This window comes from Littorina saxatilis, linkage group LG8 (assembly GCF_037325665.1).
Source record: "Littorina saxatilis isolate snail1 linkage group LG8, US_GU_Lsax_2.0, whole genome shotgun sequence".
Classification (NCBI taxonomy): domain Eukaryota; kingdom Metazoa; phylum Mollusca; class Gastropoda; order Littorinimorpha; family Littorinidae; genus Littorina; species Littorina saxatilis.
Window position 1 is genome coordinate 15,446,304 of NC_090252.1, and position 17,884 is coordinate 15,464,187.

The 17,884-nt window shown below is 41.0% G+C and overlaps 1 long non-coding RNA gene across 1 annotated transcript in view; it reads left to right on the top strand.

The window, feature by feature from the left end:
- The window catches only part of LOC138972868 (uncharacterized), a 59,015-nt gene that overhangs the window by 10,369 nt on the left and 30,762 nt on the right, over positions 1 to 17,884 (top strand). The window lies entirely within an intron of this gene.

Consider the following 17,884-nt stretch of genomic DNA (forward strand, 5'->3'; position numbering starts at 1 on the left):
TTTTATATCGCAAAATAATTTAACTTTCCGGTTTTACCACATGACGTCAATAATGTTATATAATTATTACATAGCGTGCATTTGTCAGAAATTATACTGAATGTTAGAAGCGATCTTAAAGTGAAAGTCACGTTTAATAAAAGTATGCGCTTTAACTTATTGATTGACATATGACTGAAATAAGGGACATGTAATGTAAACGTACAAAACGACATTTTGTACACTACCTCTCTAAAAAAAAAACGCGACTATGACCGACCGATATGTTGGTAAATTAGGTAATTGTTAGCGATAAAAACATGTTTTCTTTAAAAGATAACACGCAAACTGTGAAGTTCAAGCCCATACATGATTTTAGTACGACTTCTTCAGAACCTGTCTGTTTTTCACTCCACCAGTTTCAGTTTTAATAAAATATATGTTAAGCTGTCATTTTCAAAAAGCCTTATCTGCAATTCACTTAAAGGACCACAACAGGCTATTTTTGGTGTCAAAAACGCGTTTATTTGCGTTTTGGCGTGACTTAGGTTAACCAGACATAATGCATGCCGTAGGACATTGTTGTCTCACCTTCCCTGACAGGGTTTAGTTTATTTCGGAATCGTTTAGGCCATAATCCGACGAAATTCTGGCGGCCATTGTATCTCGAACGTCCGCGAGAGTACGAAAGTGGTGAATTCTGGGTAAAATTGTCGATGACGTCAGAAGGGGTATTCATAGAAGCAACTTTAGCTGCTGAACCTTACAGCTTTGAGCCTGGGAGTTAAAATCAAGGGTCTGCGCGCCCCGTGATTTGTAATCATTTTGTTTACAAATCACGTATGTTCCCGATATCTTCTTGTCATCCCAATAGTCAAGGCACAAAAACAAAATCCCTTGAGTTTTGGGGTAGCGCGACTCCGTTGATTTTGTTTTCTTTCTCCATATCATTACTAGATTGTCCCGTCGCTGGGAAATTCGGATCACTTCCTCCCAGTGGAAAGCTAGCAGCAACAGAGTCGCGATACCCCAAAGTCAAGGGAGATCTATGGGATTTTTCTTCCTTTTCTTTATTGTCCCATCGCTGGGAAATTTAGGTCGCTTCCTTCGAGTGAAAAGCTAGAAACAACAGAGTCGCGCTACCCGAAAGTCAGGGAATCTATTACATGTAGATTTTTTTTCTCCGTTTCTTTATTGTCCCATCACATTCCACAACTTGGACACATACCAAAACTTGGACACATGATGATATTACCACGTCTTTGACACATACCACAACTTGGTCACATACCACAACTTGGACACATACCACATCTTGGACACATACCACAACTTGGACACAGACCACATCTTATACGCATACCACAACTTGGACACATACCATAACTTGGACACATTGCAATAGCTTGGACACATACCACATCTTGGACACATACCACATCTTGGACACATACCACAACTTGGACACATACCACTACTTAAACACATACCACAACTTGGACACATTCCACATCTTGGACACATACCACATCTTGGACACATACCACATCTTGAACACATACCACAACTTGGACACATACCACAACTTGGACACATACCACATATTGGACACATACCACATCTTGGACACATACCACAACTTGGACACAGACCACATCTTAAACGCATACCACAACTTAAACACATACCACAACTTGGACACACACCACTACTTAAACACATACCACAATTTGCACACATTCCACATCTTGGACAAATACCACATCTTGAACACATACCACAACTTGGACACATACCACAACATGGACACAGACCACAACTTGGACACAGACCACATATTGGACACATACCACATATTGGACACATACCACAACTTGGACACATTACCACAACTTGGACACATACCACAACTTGGACACATACCACAACTTGGACACATACCACATCTTGGACACATACCACAACTTGGACACATTCCACAACTTGGAAATTTCCACAACTTGGACCACAAACGCGACTCTGTTGCTGCTAACTTTTCACTGGGAGGAAGCGATCCGAATTCGCCAGCGACGAAGGAAAATAACGAAATGGAAAAAGAAAGAAAAACAAATCTAATGGATCCCTTGACTTTGGGGTAGCGCGACTCTGTTGCTGCCAGCTTTCCACTGGGAGGAAGCGATCCGAATTTCCCAGCGATGGGACAAAAGGCTGAATAGAGATTTTTTTATTTTTTTATTTTTACAAATCGCGGATTTAGGTTCGACGTACTTTGTACAATATTTTTACATTTTTACAAACCACGGGTTAACAGCTCAGTTGGAGGTTTGATTGGTGCCAGTGTGTAGACATACAGGCTGGGGGAGTGGCTTAGGAGCGAGCAGATAGCTGTATCGTTATCAGCGTCTGTTACTGGAGATCGTTCTTACTTACAGCGGCGTCCGAGTTAAGACGGAAGTGTCCCACCTATTTGGGTTGATAATCGGGGATTAATGTAGAATTGTATCCTCTTTGTCAGGTTTGAGGCACAAAGTGTACGAGGAAAAAACATTCTCTCTCAAGGGTGGAAGTCAAATGTCTGCCAGACTCAGGAAATAGATCAGGCAGCCCATGATCACTGTTGTGAGTGTAGTTGAAGTTCTATCGGATTTGTTGTTGGCTATGTTGTTGAAGACGTATATAATTATGTTCTCGAATTTAAGTTGATGTTGTTGTTGTCGTCGTCGTAGATGAAATCAAGGTTGTAACGTGTCAAATCAATCGTGTTCCACCTACAGTTTATCAGTGTAAAGCTGTTGTTGTTGACATTGTAGTTGTTCTTGGTTTTCGAGTTGTTGTCAGTGTTATTGTCGTCGTTGTAGTTGTTACCCAGTCGGATAGAAACAAATAAAAACTCAAGCCTGAGTCTTTTTTTTTGCAACTCCGAACATTCGGCAGCAGCACACTCTCTCGGCATGATGTCGGGAGCACGCGCGCATCCACAGCTGCAGCAAAGACGCACACCGAGCGTTGCTACTTTCGCTTCTGGCTCCCCCTGTGACGTCACAGCCAAGGGCTTGCCGCCGCGGGGAATTTGAAGTCTCGCGTAGCAGACGAATTTGGTCGCTTTTTGAGCATGCATTTTGTGTAAAATTAGACTGATGCAACACAAAACCTGAGATTTACTGATCGGTTTTTGCATCTGTAGATGCTTACCTATATCATTAAATCAACCCCAACTGTTTTATCTGACCTTAAAAAGAGCCTGTTATGATCCTTTAACCAAATACACCATGAACCCAGGAGGTATTAGAGTGAGACACTTTACAGTGAAATATGCTATGATTCCCCTTATTTCAAAATATATGCATTTCAATTGGCAGACAGGATTCTCGTCGTAGGTGCGTGCCCTCTGGGCCCGTATGCTTATGGGGGAAGTTCGCGACAACTCCCGAAGTTTTGAGTGACATCGGAAGTACTTGCCTCACTTTCGTATGCATGGGCCGGAAAAAGGGTTTACCTCGAAGCAAAGCGAGGAAGTAACTCAGGGTATTTTGCGACTACTTCTAAAGTTTTGAGTGACATCGGAAGTACATCCTCACTTTCGCATGCATGGGACGAAAAAAGAGTTTACTTTGGAAGCTAACGAGGAAGTACATAAGGGTAAATGTACTACAGCCAGACCCAGTAGTAAACACGCTACTTCCACAGTTTCTCAGTGCAAAAAGGCAGGGCTTTTCTTCAGTTTTTCATGTCAAACCGAGCTGACGCTCCCAAAGAGAGAAAATAGAGGGAAAAGTCGTATCTTCTGCATGCATTTCGTGCAAATTTCCCTGAATACAAACCTGAGTTGCCAGCTTTGACTTTTGTTTGTTCTGGGTCATTGGCCACCACTCTTTCATTCCCGCTTATACGAGGGGGTTACTGTGTTTCTATGAAAATGGGCGTCGTTGTGTGCATGTGTGAGTGTGTGTGTGTGTGTGTGTGTGTGTGTGTGTGTGTGTTTGTGTGCGTGCGTGCGTGTGTTTGTGTGCGTGTATGTGTGTGTGTGTGTGTGTGTGTGTGTGTGTGTGTGTGTGTGTGTGTTCGAGTGTTGAAGTGTAAGTTTCTGCTATTTTTTTTGTCATTGCTTTATCTGTGTGTGTGTGTGTGTGTGTGTGTGTGTGTGTGTGTGTGTGTGTGTGTGTGTGTGTGTGTGTGTGTATGTATTTGTGCGAGTGCCTGTCTGCCTGTGTGTGCGTGCGTGCGGGTATAATTGTGCGTCTGTTCCTTCATACGTTTGTTTGCGTGTTCGCGCGTGCCGTGTGTGTGTGTGTGTGTGTGTGTGTGTGTGTGTGTGAGTGTGTGTTTGTGTGTGAGTGTGAGTGTTTGTGTGTGTGTGTTTGTGTGTGTGTTTGTGTGTGTGAGTGTGTGTGAGTGTGTGTGTGTGTGTGTTTTCGATGTTATGTGTGTGTTCGACGGTGTGTGTGTGTTCGACGGTGTGTGTGTGTGTGTGTGTGTGTGTGTGTGTGTTCGACGTTATGTGTGTGTTCGACGGTGTGTGTGTGTTTGTGTGTGTGTGTGTGTGTGTGTATGTGTGTGTGTGTGTGTGTGTGTGTGTGTGTGTGTGTGTATGTGTGTGTGTGTGTGTGTGTGTGTGTGTGTGTGTGTACCCACTCCCCACACTATATTTGCGCCTTGATTATTTTATTCATGTTCTTACGTTTTATGCTGTTTATTGTGATTCACCACACCCGAGTTTATCGTAATTGAGATAATAAAGTGTTCTATGTCTATGTATTATGTCTAATACACATGCACACACGCACGTAGGCTACAAAAATCCAATCTTGACTTTGAACTTTATATAAACATACATCCTCTTCACAATTAACGAGGACAAACGTAATTTACAAACACCTAAGTACAACAATTTTTCTGTTTTAAAAATTCGGACACACATTTTCTCAAATAATATGAAATTCGCTGAACTTATCTTCTTTTCACTACACCTTATATCTTGATTCCCAAAAAATGGAGTTCTGCCTTTTTAAATTTACCAGTAACACAAACATTCGCTCTGACCAAACTATTTTTGTCCAGCAGTTCTACCGATACACAATCATTAAAAAAACACTACAAAAAGAGTTTTAAGTTAACCGACTTCGCTACCACATAAACAACCTTTTTTTTATTGTCCCCAACATTCTGGTCAACGAAATCATTATTATAGACAGTCATTCTATTTAAGGACAATTATCACAGCTTTCGTTCAACCAGTTAAAAACAACAATTATAGTAAAAGCTACAGCGCGATCAACGTTTGCCCATTTACGAACTCGCGATGAGATTTGTTTCTTCTGGTCACCAAGCCTACCGTTTACAAACGCATGCGCACTAATTGTTATTCCCCCAATTTTCTCGACCTTGACCTCAGAACTCTCGAAGCCACTACTTCGGCGTTCAATTTAGCTCGTGCATACCGAGTAGCTGGCAACTTTGCTTTCGAAGTTCCCACTTCCAATGTCAAGGGCCTCTCGCTTGACATAATTATACGACGATATCGCATCTCAAGGGTCCTTACCCATCCAAAAGAAACCTCCAGCGCATACTACAATTGCAGGACATTCCGTTTTTAAAGGCAGCTCATTGGGAAATTATCTCAGACACAATATCGAAGACGTGAAATGCGTCAATCGAGCAACTGTCGTAACTTGGCTACAATGAGACGGTCTCCTACCTTGCACCATAGACACGGACTGTGACATTCTTGTTTAATTTAGGTGAAATGCTTAAAACAGAGTGACTCAAAAGCGACAGTTCGATCAGTTACTGACCGAAAAAAACGTGCTCGAGTCATTCGGCGAAGGTGGCGAGCTTTCAAACCAGCACGACTGAATAACGCAGAATGCCTTTTTTTCATCATGCCTCTATTCTACACGAGTAACATAGTGCAGTGGTAACGGTTCCGGACTCTCGTTCATTTGCTCCGGGTTCAAGTTCCGCCGGGAGCTATATATTTTTTATTAATCTTTTCCTTTTTAAGCCTCCGCAATTGCATTCCGGCTGCAAAAACCGGGTTTTGCCTCTGTGTTAATTTTATTCATTTGCAAAAGAAACCTTCCTATGCTTTGAAAAAATCATATCATGTCTTGACTTTCAACTGTACGCGCGTGTGTATATGTGTGTCACTACGGTGAGTATGTGTGTGTGTGTGTGTATGTGTGTTTGTGTGTGTGTGTGTGTGTGTGTGTGTATGTGTGTGTGTGGGTGTGTGTGTGTGTGTGTGTGTGACGTGTCACTTGTGTCATCATAGTTTCAGTGTGTGTATGAGTGTAGATTGAGAGAGAATGAAAGAAAGTGAGAGATAGTGAGTGTGTGGTTATTTGTTTGTGACTGTGTGCGTGCGTGTATGGGTGCGTGTGTGTGTGTATATGTGTGCGCGCGAGCGCGCGTGTGTGTGTGTGTGGTGTGTGTGTGTTTATGTGTGCCGTCAGTGTCACTTGTGTCATAGTGTCAGTATGTGCATGAGTGTACGTTTGTCTGTGTGTCGTAAGAGAGAGAGAGAGAGAGAGAGAGAGAGAGAGAGAGAGAGAGAGAGAGAGAGAGAGAGAGAGAGAGAGAGAGAGAGAGAGAGAGAGAGAGAGAGAGACCGACACTTCTTTGGCAATTTTGGACCAGACAGCGTCTTTATGTTTAACAGTTAGACTGTTCGGAAATTTGGACAGAATAACCGTTCTTTCGTAAAACACTTCTGTCAAGAGTACAGCAATTTCACCATCTGAAAAAGGCGCAGAACGCCCCTCTGTGTCTACTTTCTTTTTGAGCGGCACACGTGCCTTGCCATTTTCGTTGACTGCCATGTTGATAGAAACGTGCGCATGCGTATTAGTAGGGATTCCCCCAATTTCCCCGACCTTGACCTGAATACTCTCGCTGTCACTACTTTGGCGTTCAAGTCAGTTCATGCATTGTGAACAGTTAGAAAGTTGACTTCGGGAGTTCCCACTTCGAAAAGAGGCCTCTACTTCCAGTGTTTCTTACTTCTAGTACATGCATACGGGCCCTGGTGAGGCAACCGTTATCATTTTTGGCCGTAAGAATTGACATTTTTAAACATAAATCATGGACAAAAAACTCATTCTGCAAAAAGTGCAGGTTTTCTTGGTGTAGTCAGTTAAAGCATCATTTAATTCAAGACATTTTGCATTTACGTGTATGTATTTGAAATGGCAGAAAATATTGAATGAAAGTGATTTTTGACTGATTAAAACCCTACCCCCACTAACAAAATGGGCCCTGCGATTAGGGGTGTTAGTTGAAGATGAATGAATATTGGCTATGCTTTTCCACTAAAGTATTCAAAACCTTAACATATACATCGACAGGATGTTTTACATTAACACAATTGCTTAGAACACGATACTTCCGTTTTTTCTACCGGATGACTTATACATTTAGGGGGTAAACACCTTATCGTAGAAAAAGCTTTATTTTCAAAAAGTGCAAGTAAATATTAAAATTTATGCATAATATTTACATATTGGAGTTAATATTCCTTCGAAAGTCATTTGTTTCAAGTGGCAGAAAATGTCAATTGGAGAGTTACATGTACGTAAAGCGTATAACAGTTGTCTGTGATTAGTGCATTGTGGACACATTGGTACCATTTGATCCTAAATGCAAAACGATGTCGTGATCACACGACAGTTTTAGGATAACTTACATCACATCGATTCCTAAATTGATGGTAGCATTTTATTGATAAATTCTTGTTCCGGTTGCGTCAGTGCCGCTCTCCTTTTCTTTTTGTAATAAGGTAATAACGAATGTACTACGTGTCAAAAAGGCATGTATTGCGCGTTACATACATTTATATCCCCCCCCCCCCCCCCAGGATTACAATGCAAGTAAACACATATAAAGAGATGGTAACTTTGTACATGGTTACACACGCAGGGCTGAACGTAACGTGTGGTTTAACAAAATAACTTGCACATACAATAGTGAACCAATGTTTAAGTGTCTGTGTCTCTGTTTGTGTGTTTGTCTCTGTCTGTCTGTGTGTTCGTCTGTCTGTCTCTCCCACTGTCTGTCTATCAGTCTGTCTGTCTGTCTCTGTCTGTCTTTCTGTATCTCTCTGTCTCTCTCTGTCTCTCAGTCTCTGTCTTTGTCTGTCTTTCCGTGTCTCTCTCTCTGTCTCTCTCTCTGTCTCTCTCTCTATCTCTCTAAGTCTCTGTCTCTGTCTGTCTATGTCTCTGTCTGTCTGTCTGTCTGTCTGTCTGTCTGTCTGTCTCTCTCTCTCTCTCTCTCACACTCTCTCTCTCTCTCCCTCTCTCTCTGCGAGGTAGCTGCACTGAAAGAGAAAAGTAATACAGAAAACAAGCAGCGGTGAACGTAACGTGTGGTTTAACAAAACTAATTGCACGTACAATAGTTATGACCACTGTTAAAGTCTGTCTGTGTGTCTCTGTATGTGTGTTTGTCTCTGTCTGTCTGTGTGTTCTTCTGTCTGTCTCTCCCTCTGTCTGTTTATCAATCTGTCTGTCTCTGTCTCTGTCTGTCTGTCTGTCTGTCTCTGTCTCTCTCTCTCTCGCTCTCTCTCTCTCTTTCTCTCTCTCTTCTCTATCTCTCTCTCTCTCTCTCTCTCTCTCTCTCTCTCTCTCTCTCTCTCTCTCTCTCTCTCTCTCTCTCTCTCTCTCTCTCATTCTGCGAGGAAGCTGCACCTAAAGAGAAAGCGATACAGAAAGAAATGCATTTCTCTACCAAGAACAAAGTCTGTCTGTCTGTGTGTTTGTGTGCGTGTTTTTTTTGTGGGGGGGGGGTTGCGTAAGTGTTTCTCTATAAGCATCTCTACGTCTTTGTTTGCGTGCATAAGTGCGTGCGTGCGTTTGTCTGTGTCGGTTTGTCTCACTGTGTGTATGTTTGACATTTTGTCTGTCTGTGGGTTTATTTTTGTGTATGTGTGTGTGTGTGTGTGTGTGTGTGTGTGTGTGTGTGTTTGTGTGTGTGTGTAACTGTATGTGTGTGTGTGTGTTTGTGTGTGTGTAACTGTATGTGTGTGTGTGTGTGTGTGTGTTTGTGTGTGTAACTGTATGTGTGTGTGTGTGTGTGTGTGTGCGTGCGCGCGTGCGTTTTTGTGTGTGCGTGCGTGCGTGCGTGCGTACGTGCGTGTGTTTACGTTAAAACATGCAAAATCCTTAATTGCGCGACCCAAACGCTCTACGAGCAGGCTCCCTACTATCATAGGTTTGAATTGTCTGACTTTTTCTCGAAGGTAAAATAATTATTTTGTGTTGTAACAATGTTTGTTTTTCAAGCTGCCCATACGTTTTTTTTCTTGATTAAAAAAAAAGAGAAAAAAAAGAGTTAATTAATTCTAACGTGATAACAAGGTTTCCAATCTATACCTGTACGTCCATGCGAAATATATTGTTTGACAAATGCTCGCTCTCTGTGGAGAGCACTTGGGGTGTTCCCAAGCGGTAAGCGTTTATATGCCGTGCCGAATTCGCGTAATTGCCGATTCCGCGTAATGGGCAACATTTTTGCGCATTTCGCGTAATCGGCAAAACGCTGCCCAATACGTGAAATCAGCGGCGTTTTGCCGAAATCGCGTAAACGCCTCTAAAACTTGCCTATTTCGCGAATTCAGCAGCCGATTACGCGGAATCGGCAGCCCATTACGCGTAATAGGCAAGTTGTCCATTACGCGAAATCGGCAATAGTGAGTTTAGTGTGTATGTTTGTTTATGTGTATGTGTGTGCGTGTGTGTGTGTGTATGTGTGTGTGTGTGTGTGTTGTCGTCGATACTGACCATGAATGTGATAATATACTTTTTAGCACGCACGCACACACACAAACACACACACACAAACACACACAAACACACACACACATACTGTACACACACACACACACACACACACACACACACACACACACACACACACACACACACACACACAGTATACTAGTGATGCAAACGAGGCAAACATTTATTTCTGAAACAAGAGAACGACAATAGGAAAAGATAAACAAATAGATGAACATCAAGAATTACGCATAATTGTGAAAAGAACGCTCCTCAACAATACAAGTTAAGTTGCTATTTTCATCTGTCAGCACCACAAACACAGGTTATAGTTTGGCTGACATGCAATTAGGTAGTAAGTTTCATTTGTTTTTATATTTGCTGTTTTTCGGGTGGCAGTCACTGTGGCAGAGAGTGCCGCTTTTTTCTACAAGCGCATCTCTTGGAGCTGCAGGATGTCTGACAGGCGCATTTTGCATACCTCTGACCACCATGGGCGGAATGCTTAGTTGCGATTTTTCTAAAAGAAGAAACGGCTGGGTTTGTATCTTGAAGCTGTAGGATTTGACAATCTGCCTTCTGTAACTGGTTTCTGGAATAAGCAGTATTGACGACGCCGTGCTTTGTAGCGATCCTATACGCGCCGTGTTCTGTGATTTTAGACACGACTCCGGGGATATTTCTGGCGTCGAGTCGACCCCTGTCAAACTCAGACACTGGAAGTAGGACACAGTCCCCGACGTTTAGGGAGGGTTGTTTGGCATTGCTTGAAGACATCATTTGAGCGCTACTTTTTTCTTGGCACGAAGCCGCCGTCAGGGGATGACTCCATATGTTGATAAGGTCCACGTGGCCTCTGTCGCAGAAAGACTTTGATCTGACAGGTTTCACAACCAGGCCTTTGCTTGGATTTGCCTTTTTTCGTTGGCAGGTTTCACAGGCCGACACAAAACATTAATCATTTTACCGAAAATGTTCGCGTACTTATCTTGGAGAATTGTTTTGGTTTTTTTCTCGCCTCCGTGCCCAGTGTTGACATGCGCCTCAAGCAGAACGTCGAATAGCTCGTTTTGGGTGACGATGTACCGGGGAGTTTCTTGTTGCGTTTTCCGTATCTGCACAATATCATTATAATTAATTTCAGTTGCATTTACGAACGCGAACACTTACACATTTGTACGTGTGTGTGCGTGTGTGTGTGTGTGTGTGTGTGTGTGTGTGTGTGTGTGTGTGTGTGTGTGTGTATGTGTGTGTGTGTGTGTGTGTATGTGTGTGCATGTGTATGTGTGTGTGTGTTTGTTTCTGTGTGTGTGTGTGTCTGTCTGTGTTTGTGTGAGAGAGAGAGAGAAAGAGAGATCAACACAAAATGAAACATTAACACGTCACACAAACAAACTTGATTGTCAATGCAAAATGAACACACGTTTCGAACAAGCTTAAGCACGTAAAAAAGTTGAGAGAAAAAACAATTTTCGTGAATTGAGAGAGACAGAGACACAGACAGAGACAGAGAGATACACAGAGAGGGACACAGAGAGTGACACAGAGAGACAGAGAGAGAGACAGAGAGAGAGAGAGAGAGAGAGACAGAGAGAGGGAGAGAGAGAGAGCTTTTACTTTGATCACTTTCTTCATCCCAGCAACTTCAACAAGATCAAACTTCTCCTTAATGTAGTAAACGTTTCTGTTCTTTTGATCTCCATCGCCAGACAAGACATTCACCACGTACCGGTAGTCGTCTGCGTTGGGCAATGTGTACTTGGAAAGCTTTTCATTTTTCATTTGTTCATCAAAACGCGCACGATCCTTGCCGTCCATGCTGACTGTTCCTCTGCTATCAGCAAAATGAAAACTTACTAGAAGTTTAAATTTGGTATTGTTTGTGAGTTTCAATCACTAAGGCCCCTTGTTCGATTGATAATACGGGCACACGAGAACAAGTATTTCCTGAGGATATGCTCACAAACCGTTCACTCTGTGTGTGGCTCGTGTTCCTTTCTGTTATACTGTCATTGACACTGTTAAAGAGAGATAGAGAGAGAGAGAGAGAGAGAGAGAGAGAGAGAGAGAGAGAGAGAGAGAGAGAGAGAGAGAGAGAGAGAGAGAGAGAGAGAGAGAGAGAGAGAGATCGACCACACACACACACACACACACACACACACACACATACACACGTACGCACGCACACACGCACACTTAACTTGCGGCTGCCGAATTCGCGAAATAGGCAAGTTTTAGAGGCCTTTACGCGATTACGCGATTTCGGCAAAACGCTGCCGATTACGCGTATTGGGCAGCGTTTTGCCGATTACGCGAAATGGACAAAAATGTTTTCCCATTAAGCGGAATCGGCAATTATGTGAATTCGGCACGACATATACATTAAGAAGCTATAGGTATAAGAAATCGAGTTTTGTGCGTCCAACAAATACAACCCTCAACAACAAACAAGTAAATAATTATAACGAAAAGGAATATAACTTTTTCCAACAGATTCTACCTTGAACCACCTCGTATATTCAATGCTATACCGAGCGTACGCTGCCGTACCGCCAAGCGATTGTTGGCTAGGATTTGTTGATGCTGTATGGTTTTCAACACACGGAGTCAATTTTTTATCCGATTCAGACGTTGCGGCGGTGCGCTGCCACACAATTTTGACTGCTTCATCTCTTTTTGAATGTTTGCACAATACACTACAGACTGTTTTGAATGTTAATATTTCACATATCAACGCAGGACACATCAATGAACATAATAGTTTGGCTTGTCAGGCTATTTATTGACAAAGAGGCGTGTACTTGAGTGAGGACAGATCTACAGCAAATCGGTTCGTATGTTCGTTAACGTGTATATTTTTCGTAGAAAAACAAACGTACTAAAAACAAACCTTACTCATTCTCACAATTATGAATTTAAGCTGTAGGTGGTTTCAAAGAGAAACATTTTGTTTTGAATGGGGGACACTTTCCGTGAAGTTGGCGACAACGCTTTGTTTACACCTGGCATCAGCGCGCTATCAGTATAGCCGAATATACTGCGTTGAAACTACTCACAATCAAACGGTTTAAACCTGCAAATTATATTAAGATGCTCTTTTTAATTTGCCTTACTTATTCTTTTGATTTTAACATGTGTATGTTTCATTCCTTTGGAACTGTTCAAATGTTTTTCACTGAAAACCAAAGCCGATTACTTGCCTCATTATGTTTTTAGCCTATCAAATGACGTCAAAACTACAGGCACAAACAGATAATGACGTCATTTTAAGTGGCACAAACATGTACATGAATGCCTTCCCTTTCGAATGATTTACAGTTATAGAATTTCTGTCAAGCGGTTTAAGTGTTATGTCCGTTTATTTAACCCAACCCTCTAAACGAGAATAGTAACGCCAAAGAAGGAAAACATACACACAAACCAACGTTTTTCTCACCGATGGTTTGGAATATTGCCCCACAACTTTAGATTTAGTGTTGTGGTGTTAAAATATATAAGAAAAATGTTTTTGCTAACGTGACGCCAAAAAGTAACCAAAACGTTTGTTCTTCGATGTTACTGCAGCCAGATAATGCCGATCTCTTTCCTCGTTCACAGTCTCTGTAGACCTGTTTGCTTCAATGGCGTTTGACACTGCGGTATTTTATAATGACATGGTTTTACCTTGAACACGTACTGCAGATATTTCTCCATGCTTGGCAACTTGTTTTCTTTTACTCATAATTATGACCGACCACACACATTGAAGTCCACAGACGCTCTTCTATCTCTGTCCTCCCCATATCTTTTTCTCTGTGAATCAGTGTTGAACTCGTTTGAACGATTGTCTTTGTCACTTTGTCTACATGTGCAGAGGCTACTAACATCTCCTTGGTTTGCTTTGCTGTCAGTTCAAGCTCCCGACAAATGTCGTCAGCTTTCTGTAGATTTATAGCACTGCAATTTTACCCCCAAAAGACGCTCCGTTAAGGAGTTACCCCGACAAATGTCGTCAGCTTTCTGTAGATTTATAGCACTGTAATTATACCCCCAAAACATATGAGACGCTCCGTTAAGGAGTTACCCCGACAAAATATGCACAGTTTGGCTTTATGATACAAAGTTAGCCCTTTCTTTGCTGCATCAGATTTTGACATTTAAAATATGATTCTAACGTGGCGATTGTAGAAAATTGAAGGAATTTTTTCTACCTGGTTGCCGTTCATCAAAGTAGTTTTCACCGTTTTATATTCAATTATATAACGAAAACTATTTATTTTTCGAAAGTACACCCCTTGAAGATAACGATAAAGTTATAAGAGTCGTAGAGCTCAACTTAGTTCGCGTTTTATGGGGCATTACGTCATCCATGATGGCGTCAGGATTGTGCGTTTTCCGGTCATAGCGCATATAACTTTAGTGTTTGCTACGAGCACAGACTACACACCGTATACCCGGCTGCACTGTGAAATTCTTTCTTTCTTTCTTTATTTGGTGTTTAACGTCGTTTTCAACCATTCAAGGTTATATCGCGACGTCACTGTGAAATCACCTCAGCCAATTTTCGGATGCGCACCTCAGCAAATTTTCTCACCCAGCGCTGTAAGTTACTCCACAAAAACACCCATAATTTCACACACACGACATATCATAACATAAAAATTGTTTGCACTTTCGCCTGAGGGGTAAGTTTATCTGCTGATCGACCCGTTTCATGTTTTCAGTGTGTTTGTGAACGTTGTACTTCAAATATTTACACCTATTGAAGCGTATTCTGAGTAAATTATGACTTTCCGTAGTTACTATAGAAATTCAAGCACCTGACAAGAGATGAACACACTTTTAATGTAATCAGTGGTCATTCCTTGACATCTGGCTCAAATTATATGATTAAAATATAGCAGGAGCGTCATATTTCTTTAATCTGTGGGGACACTCGAAGATTTTTCGGCTGCACACCTCAGCCGCGCAAGGCGACGCACCTCAGCCATTTTAATGCTAACTCGGCGACACACCTCAGCTTCGATTCGTGTCTATTTTGCCTATAATAGAGGGTTTCTTTTAATTGTTTAACGTCTAGCCGACTACATAGACCCGTCTGAAGGCGTAATAGGCGCCAACCTTCTCCCTGTCCACATTCCAGACTTTCTTTCTAATTCTTCTAAAGCTTGTGAACAAAAATTAACACAGTCTCTACTAACTTATCATAACCGAGACAACGACGGAAACGAAACTGAAACGGATCATTGATGAGCATTGCAGTGCGCGAAGTTCCTGCAAACTACACGCGTTGTTTCTTTTGGGTCTCATCAGTGAATATTGTTTTTAAACAGGTAATTATTTTATTTCTTACTAAACATCGAAACATTTAGTTGGCATAACTAAATATTGATAATTGGAGGCTAGAAACAGACTAAAATCAATGCTCAGGGGTTCTGACAGTGCTTTTGTTCATTGAGCATTGGATCCGTTAGGCAAAAAAATAGTCTGTTTAGGGCATGGGCACTGAAACCCGGTTGTTTGAATTTGTTTAATCATGCTACTCTTTTCTGTCGATATTAGTTAAGCAGACAGGGGACGTAATTTCGTAGCAACAGAGATAACAGGTAAGCCATCACAAGTAAAAAAAAAGTTGTGTCCCTTGAACATGGCCTCAAAGAGTGTCTCCTTGAAATTGACGAAATTGACGATTGCAATTGACGATTGAAATTGACGAGCAATTAAAATAATTCCGCCGCGAGTTGAAGAGGGTTCACGCCAGGTGAAAAATAGCATGCTTTTTATTTCAGGATAGCCAGTGGTAACACTGGAACTCCATTACCTGAATAGATCACAATTTTTGTCATTATAAAGATAACAAATCAATCAATACGTTATTTATCACAAACTAAAAAACAAGTCGGGGACAACAGAACACCCCCCACACACACACACACACACACACACACAAACACACAATATTTGATTATATTTTTGGTATGCAGTAATGAAGCTGCATGGTTTGTATCCCAGAGTTATACCTTGATTAAGTTTGTACTGGTTCATGTATATAACCAGATAACTTGTATTATAAGTTGCTCTGATATAACTAAGTAACAGACAAGAAGTCTTTTCGTTGTGATCATATAACGGTTGTAATTATTCCAGTGGCTAGTGATCAGCCAATAAAATTTGAGTTGAGTTGAGTTGAGTTGAGTTGAGTAGTGATGGAGTGTTGTCAGTTGTGTTTCGTTGTGTAAAAATATGCGTTGTGTTGCTTAGGATCATTATTCAAATTTGGGGGGAGAGAGAGAAAGAGAGAGAGATAGAGAAAGAGAGAGAGAGAGAGAGAGAGAGAGAGAGAGAGAGAGAGAGAGAGAGAGAGAGAGAGAGAGAGAGAGAGAGAGAGAGAGAGAGACGCAGACGCAGACGCAGATAATTTATTCAATAGGCCATAGCCCCTTATGAAGGATCGGAGTGTGAACAAATGATTAACGTTGCAAATAATTTAACTCATCAGGTGCAAAAAAGGTACAACATAATAATCGCACAACACTACGGATTAAAACATACATTACACGTTATTTAACTAGGGGTTAAAACATCTCTTAATTTAAAGGCTTTATACAAATACAAGGATACATTTCTAACAACAGTTTCTTGAGGTGAAGCCAGGAGCAAGCTGAGTCTAAAAGTGCTTGGGTTTTTATAATATTTAAATGGGATAAATGTTTCTCTTAATCTGTTTAAGTATGGACAACACAAAACAAAATGGACTTCATCTTCTTTCTTTTCTTTACAAAGGGGACACATCAACTGATCGGCATCATGCTGTTTATATCGGTTAGCATGCACATTTATTTCTGAAATACCGAATCGAAACCTAGTCATAATAAACTTAAGATGTCTATCCACATTCAACAAAAGATAGGGTTTAATGTCATGTACAGTACAAAATGTCCAATAAACAACAAATCTATCACTATTTTGAATAAGATAATCCCACTCTTGCTATCTGCAATCGACCAACCTTTCCCTATAAACACGCAAAACATCTTTTTCGTGAACAACGCCCTGATTCAACCACACAAAACCAAAACCGTACTCATACAATTTACAACGGACACTTGAGGCCCAGTTCTTTTTACCACTCTCATCCATTTTATACAACATATCATATGATTTACGAGGAAGTCTGTGCGCCTCCATCTTTAACAATTTCATCCAGTAGCTAACGCATCTTAAAATAGAATTCAAATATATCGGATATCTGTTTGTCTCGCCATATACCAGGTCATTAGGTGTTCGCATACGAACTCCTAAGAACTTCTTCAATGCAAATAAATGGACTTTTTCACACTGCAGAGCAGCTTTATCCAATCCCCATATCTCAGCACCATACTGTACTATTGGTTGTACTTGGGAATCAAACAACTTCAAAAAAACATGCAAACTATTATTATTAAGCACAGATAATCTTTGTATAATACACATCAGAGCATTTTTGGCCCGGCTTGAGAGATCACTACAGGCAGCAGTGAAACTGAGTCGAGTTGAAAACAATATTCCTAAATACTTATACACGTTTACAACAGGTAAAATATCAACCCCATATGTCCATCTTTCCCTTGCACTCAAATATCCACCTTTCCTAAACACAATAATGTTACTTTTACTCATGTTTACCTTTAAATGAAGAGAGGACACTGCCCTGCGTAAATTATTTAACTGAATCTGTAGACCCACAACAGTCTCTGATAACAACAATAAATCATCAGCAAGCAAAAGAATAAACAATTCCAAATAATCATCAGTAAATGTGGCACCATGTCTTCCATTCTCAATTATCTCAAGTGCTAACTCATTAATAAAGAGAGAAAATAAAACTGGGCTACATACATCGCCCTGTTTAACACCAAATGTACAATTAATATAATCCGTAAACTTTGCTCCACATCTCACTTTTATTTTTACATTATCATACATACTCTTCACACACCTAAAGAGTTTCCCTCTTATACCATTTTTTAACAGAATTGGCCAGAGCAAAGCTCTGTTGATGGAATCAAACGCCTTCTCAAAATCTATTAAGGCAACATACAGCTTACGATGCAAAGAAAATTGTTTCTGTACAAAGGCCAACAGTGTAAACATATGATCAATAGTGGAATAATTAT